The 7,302-nt window shown below is 36.1% G+C and overlaps 1 pseudogene; it reads right to left on the bottom strand.

The window, feature by feature from the left end:
• Window positions 1-38: 38 nt before the first annotated feature.
• Window positions 39-1,603, bottom strand: LOC113304518 (annotated as a pseudogene).
• Window positions 1,604-7,302: the final 5,699 nt, after the last annotated feature.

The following is a 7,302-nucleotide window of genomic DNA, read 5'->3' as shown; positions in this document are numbered from 1 at the left end:
ACTGGAAATATCTACATGCAATTAAAAATGATCCTTCTATTCCTAATTTGTTCTGTTTTTAGCAGGTATTATGCATTTTTTACATGCTTATTATGTGATTGTATCGTATAGGCAACACGATGAATGCAATGTAAAGCAATCAGTCTCAGATTGCAGCAGCATTAGCAACAACACTAACGATATTAGCATCATTTACTACTACAGAAGATTATACCTTATACCTCTCGTTGCGTTAAACAACTATTTTGGAATTAAAATGTGCAACTAAATGGTATCCACCATCTTTCATCAAACTTAAAACTTTCACGCGCCTTTTACAACATAGACTTGAACAGATGAATGCAGCAGCATCAGAGTTGAAGATTTTGCATAAGCCAATTGATATCAAACAGCTGCTCAGGTAATTTTATCTACAGAAAATTATTCGGATTCGCTCTTCATCAAACTTTTGCATGGATGAACGAAAATGTAAAGCAAACAGTTTCAAATTGCAGCAGCAACACTAATGACATTAGCATCATATACTACTGGAGAAGATTATACCTCTCATTACATTAAACAATTCTTCAGCTTTTTGGGAATCAATATGTGCAACTAAATGGTATCCACCATCTTTCATCAAACTTACAACTTCCATGCGACTTTCCTTCTCTAACATATTGACAAACTCGATCTGACGGTCAATCAACAGGTCTTCAGTAAAACCAGTAACCAAACACCGCCACTTGATCAACCTTTCATCATCAAGTTTTTCCTACTTGTTGCATCTTTGGCCATCGGATTACAATACCAGTGATCTCGATTAGCACCATGTGGCAAAGCTAATTCCCACATCACATCAGTTTTAACTAATGACAATACCTTGTCATTAATCAATCTCAATTCTGATCCAGTTCTTTCTAATCCACCAAAATATGGTTGGTTCAAAATGAGCCCGGAAATTTGTATGGGTTCTAAATTCAATTCTAACGATCTTAAACCAACGTGATATGCAATATTTCCTCCTGAACTGCACCCCATAATGAAACACTTAGAAAAATCAACATAATTTCTCAACCATGGATCACCATTAACTGCATCTAAGGCTTGGTTTTGAACCCAAAATAAGGCGTCTTCAGCATCCTCGTAGGCTGCTGGGAGTCTATTTTCAGGTGCCAGACGATGATTTACGGAGGCTATTATAACAGGTAAATGGATTGCCATGGACTTGCACAAGTCATGGTGGACAGATGTAACTGGACAACTGAACCCACCAGAATGGAAGTAAACTATGAGAGGGAATTTGTTCATGTCTAGAGAAATATCATGTTGTTTGGTTGATGGTCTAAATATTCTAATCCTTTTTTTGTTTTGAGGGTTAAGAGGGATATCTCTGAAGTAATCTTGATTAACATTTGTTGATATGGTGGTTGGGAATTGCAAGATACGAGTGAGCGAATCGTTTTGAGGATTATAGCCTATTTTGAGCAAGTCATAGGAACTTGTACTGTTGGAAGAAGATGAATTAACGGTTGGGTTGGACAGATGATCATAATTTTCCATTGTTTTGATGACCTCGAGAGTGCATTTTTGATGTATTGAACCGTCGATTCATATATAATGCGCAAATTTTCAAAAAAGACGGTATTACAAAATATATTATTACGTTGATTGTCTATAATTATAGCCAAAGACCAAAAGGTTTATGCGTCATCGCAAATGTCACCTTATAAAAGGTCTAAGACACAATGTAGAATTCAGAGAAAAAAAACATTCAAGAAGGAAATGGTTTCTCTTATTTAGAGTTCCGGACATGTGAGCATATTGCGAAAAGAAAAATGCATGCACATTTTTCTTGCGGGCTCATTAGCTCTTTGCGTCATTGTGTTTGTGTGCACTGTAGAAAGATAAAAACTTATTGCTGGAAGACTTCTTGTAAAGTTGATATATTTTCTAGGCTGGCCGTTGTTATAAGAACATTTCTAATACTCTATCGTTTTTAGTAAACGAGAACTTTTTTTTTTTTTACGAAACCAATAAACAAATTGTTTGACCTATTCCTATGCACATATCAAAAAAATGGTGTTTGGCATACCAGGTGGCATGGCAAACCATTTGCGCCACTATGGAAGAACCAGTAAGCGACTGAGTTTCTATCGAGCGATATTGATTATAACGCCAGCGATAAAGTCTTTATCGCTCGATAATAACTAGGTCGCTGGCGTTGTAATCAATATCGCCAGCGTGTGACATTCTAACGCCTATAAATACCGCACCTTCAATCACTTCTTAAACAATTCCACCCTTCACAATTCCTTTCTCAACTCTTCTGTTTCCCTTCTCAACTCTTATTCCCTCACAATCACTTCTTAAACAATACGGAGAGAAGAAAAAGAAATAGAAAAGCGAAAGGATGTACTAGTACCCCAGCCAGTGGAAGAAGTTTTGTTATGGATACATATTATGAGTTTAATAATGTTAGACAAGTAGCAGGTGAAGGTACGTTCTCTAATCACTTATCTGACCACGAGGAGCGAGTTAATTCGGTAACTCTAAGAGGTGGATGTACTGAGTTACAAGTGATTTTTCAATTACTCCCCCTGTTGTTCAAGAGAGAGTTAGAAGATATCATTGGCTACATCTATATCTTATTCAACCTAGAAACCGCAAGACTAAAGGAGTTCAAGTTATATTAGAAAGATGGTGGAAGACTACAAACACGTTCTTTTTCAAGGACTTTGAATGCAGTAAGTTAGTTTTTTCTAGTAATTTCATTTTTAAATTATGTATTTTGTTTTATAAAAAGCAACAAACTCTAATTATGAAAAATTGTTGTTAATATGAGTTTCACCGCTAGATTTATACATGTTAACTGGAATTCCATGTGAGGGATTACTTCCATTTAACAGACTAAATTGGATGACAGGAGATAAATGGAAACAAAGACTTCCTTTATACTCAAGTGAATTAGATAAAAATCCAGTACATAGACAAATAAAAGCGTATGGGTTAAAAGTGGATGGGTTGAAAAGTTTTTTACAACGTTATGCTAGGAATATAGAGGAGAACAGGGAACTTGGTAATCAATAGTTGTTCCCTAACCATTATGAGGAGCTCGAAAGGGTGTTTGTATTGTGGACACTAGGACAATGTCTATTTCCAAGTGCTAGCTCAGTGGTCTTAATTGGTTTTCTCAAAGCATTAGAAGATTTAGAGCAAGCACCAATATATGATTGGGGGTATGCGATTTTATCAGAGATTTACATGCCCTTAGTGATAACTCGACGTGTGTCAAAGATAGTTTTAATGCTTCTTGGGGAGTTCTGGAGGTAAGAACCAATATTTTTCCAAATATTTGTTTGTTATTTTCACATGGAAAATTTAATAACCAATAATGTTATTATTTGCAGTATTGGTGGTATACATGGTTCCGTGTTTCGGAACCTTCTCTTAAGAATCATACCAAAGTTTTTCCGATCATACGGAAGTACGATTCCGAGAATTGGAAACCTATACAGATTGAAGATGGTCAACATACTGCTATTGTTCATAAGATTCAGCAGTTGAGTAGAACAAGCCATAACTTTATCTCCCAGCCGTATGAAGCAATACCTGAGTTCGAAGAAGAACAAGCTCAGAGAATGTTACAGCTAAGCCTTACAAGGATCGTGTTATATAGACCTATTTCTCAAAAGGGTGTTTGGTATTATGGTGAAAGACAACTTCTTCAGTTGCAAAGAAGATCAGTTATATCCGTCAACCCCTATCAAATTTCTGAGGTTTCTGAAGAAGACTACTTCAAATTATTAAGGGAAGGTCATCATTGGAAAGAAGCTGATCAATTGATCCAGGAGCCAACGGATAGAAATGAGTACCTATTTTGGTTTGCCACTATTTTCAAGCCCAATATTGCTATGCAACCGCAAAGTTTGGATCGAGTTGATTTCCCAGCTTTAGGTAGGATGCCACTTGCTGATGAATATCTTCCTTCCCAACCTCCACCAAAGACGGGCGACGCATTTGCATATCCTTCACAAAGTTCATCGTCAACTATGCCACCATTTTATTGGGATGTACAGACTATATCCGCCACATCTGGCCAGATTGTTACTTATCCAATTACTTATAGTGCACCTGATCGGAGTTATCCATACTGGGGAGTCAATGCCACACCGGTGGAATATTAGACCCAGTTGAACAATTATGAAGCTCTACTTCATGGATTTCAGAGGTTCCACTTGGAGAAGTTGCAAAGACAGAGGGACATCATGATGTTTGACATGAGTCAAGGATTTGAGGGTAATGATGGTTCGGGTAGTATTAGAGGAATGAGTCCCAGTGTTAGAGGTGGTAGAGGAATGACTCATTTAAGTCCCAGTGGTAGAGGAATGACTCATTTGAGTCCCAGTGGTGGAGGAATGAGTCCAAGTGGAAGTTACCAAAGTCGTGGAAGTGAAAGAAGATTGATACGTCGTCCTATGCAGGAGGTACCAGAAAGTTCTACTCCAAACCTAGTGTTAGATACTCAAGTAGAACGTGGAGCTGATGAAAACGTTGGCATGGATACAACTCCGGCACGTCCTCTTGGATAGATGGACATAATGAATCCTGGTGGTGGTGTGAACTTAAAATTTATTAGGCAATCGAATTTGTTTACCCCAATTTCCTCAATCCCCCAATTGCCTCAACCTCATCAGCATTTCAGTTATATCAGCAAACTCCTCCATCGCATCAACAACACGCATTTCAAGATTTGAATCGTGTTCCCTTGCACCCTATTAATTACCAAAGTTATGATGATTTTGATGAGACTCAACCACCAAGTGAGTCTCAAACCGAACAAGGCTCGATAACTGAAATGTTGAACAATACCCTTGATCCAGAAAACGTGGGTAATTGAGTCTTTGGTCAAGAAGAAAACGACCAAAGAAATCAGTAGTAATGAGTAGTTTATCTGCATAATTTAGTTTAAATATTTCAAATGTAATCTTTTTATTTTAATTAATGAAAACTATCATTTTACGTTAATATTTAATTAAAAACTAGTTTTACATTTCAACATAATATTTAAAATCTATATCCCTTGCAACTGAAACCCAACATCGAATTACAGAAATATCTTCTTAAATTGTGAGTTGAATTCAGGTGCTTATAATCGTGAAAAATTGCAGCCGTTGGATGATGAACTACTTAACGATAATCAAACAAGCGAGCGACAGCTTGACTAACGCTATCGCTCGCTGGAAACTCTGTCGTGTGTGCATATATGCCAGGACTGACGTATAGGCATATGAGTTTGGCATACCCATAGTGGGTGCATATATGCCAAATATCAGGTTTTGACATGTGCATAAGAATATGCCTTATAAACGTCAAGAGTTCTTTCTCTTGAATTATTTTAAAGTTTTTATTTATTTTTTTATTTTTTTTACTGAAAGAGTGATATTAATATACTAGTACAACCGCTGCCACGGTGGGAGGGCCGACCGAAGAAGAATCTAAGATGAGGTATGCCCGCGACTACTTTCGCCCCGTTTCAGAAAAAGTGATATTTTCGCCTTGTTTCAGAAAAAGTGATATTTTTGCTCAGTTTCAGAAAAAATGATACTTTCGCCTCATTTAAGAAAAAATGATATTTTCGCCTTGTTTTAGAAAAAGTGATACTTTCTCCCCGTTTCAGAAATGGAGCGAAAGTATCACTTTTGCTCAATCGGAGTGAAAGTATCACTTTTCCTGAAACGGAATGTGAAAATATCACTTTTCCTGAAACGAAAAATTAGTTGATGTATAAACCAAAATATGGTTGCATGATGTGTTATGCATCCTTTGTGGTGGTCTGCATAATGACTATGTATTCAATTTTTGAAAATTGTGTCTAAAGTGAAAGTATCACTTTCCTTGAAACGGAGGGAGTACATCATAATTTATTTTTTTTGAAGCATGTACGTACATTTTATTAGTTGCAATGGAAAATTAGTGGATGTATAAACTAAAATATGGCTACATAAAGTATTATGTATCCTTTATGGTGGTTTGCATAATGGATATACCTTTAATTCTCTAAAATTGCGCCTGAAATGATAAACACTTCCGAATTTTTCGTAAAAACTCCAAATTTGATATTGTTGTTTGTGCTCATTGCGTAGATTTTTTTATAACCTTTCCAACGAGATAAAATTTATAAAATTCCAAGGCACGGATTTTTAGATGTGTTATATTTAAGTTCGTTTTCCAATTATACCCCTAAAAGAATATGATACATAAGGAAAACTAGGATACACAAGGAATTATGTGAAAAGGCTTCACCAAAAAAAGCCTCACCAAATTTAATCGTTTTATCAAATTAAACAGTTTTTTTAGGTTTCATTTCAATTTACAAAAAAGTAATCATAAAAGGGATTTCCTCCCTTCGGGCCGTCCGGTCGATCGGCCCAATTATAGATTGAAAGAGAATGTACATGTGCCTACGAGAGGCGGGGGAACTTATATCAAAGAAAGAACAAGTAAAGACAGAGTCCTAAATTTAGACTTATAGAGAAAAAGTAATATGAATGCTATATCTTTGGGAGGCATCTCTCTTGATTCCGTGCTCTCGAATTGGCAGCGCAGCAGCTAGGACCAACTCTGAAACCATTCTACCTAACATAAAAGTTGGTTGTAAGACCAGGTTCTCGCCAAAGCATACATAGAGTTAGAAGTTAACATAGACCAGTTTTTATGAGCCACCTTGAAGTGAAGTAACAAATGATCATTTTTTGTAAGTTTATTTGGCTAGATATTTTTTTCCAAATTGGTGGTTATGCAATACCAACCAATAACAGCACTGAGTGAGAAAACACTAACATGGAAAGAGTTGATCGCCAAACTATCAACATATGTGGTGGAGTACTCGCACAATGCAACTTGAATTATGTTTTGCCTGCTATTATATTTTCTTATTCTTTTTATTTTGAGGCAAGACCGGTTTGCACTTATTCAAGTATGCAAGATCACTATCCAATGACCCCATTAATTCTGCAACCAAGCATTCTAATGGTTTCTGCGTACATGCATTCCATGTGGTTCATTGCTAAATGCTTCCATGGCATTTACCAATTTGTAACAAGTTAATAGAGACAACGAGCTGTACTTTACGTCATAATACCGTAAAATATTTTGGCCACATCAACAACATTAGACTATTTTTCTTTAGACTTTGAAAATAGAACGTAAAGTCTTTGATTTTAACTTGTAACTAAACACAAAATCTTAATTTACTGCTTGGGTTCAACATAAGTAATCAAATCATATATAAAATAAAATAAAATAAAAGTATAAAACCAA

Source organism: Papaver somniferum, chromosome 8 (assembly GCF_003573695.1).
Source record: "Papaver somniferum cultivar HN1 chromosome 8, ASM357369v1, whole genome shotgun sequence".
Lineage (NCBI taxonomy): Eukaryota > Viridiplantae > Streptophyta > Magnoliopsida > Ranunculales > Papaveraceae > Papaver > Papaver somniferum.
This window is presented reverse-complemented; position numbering and strand designations above follow the sequence as displayed.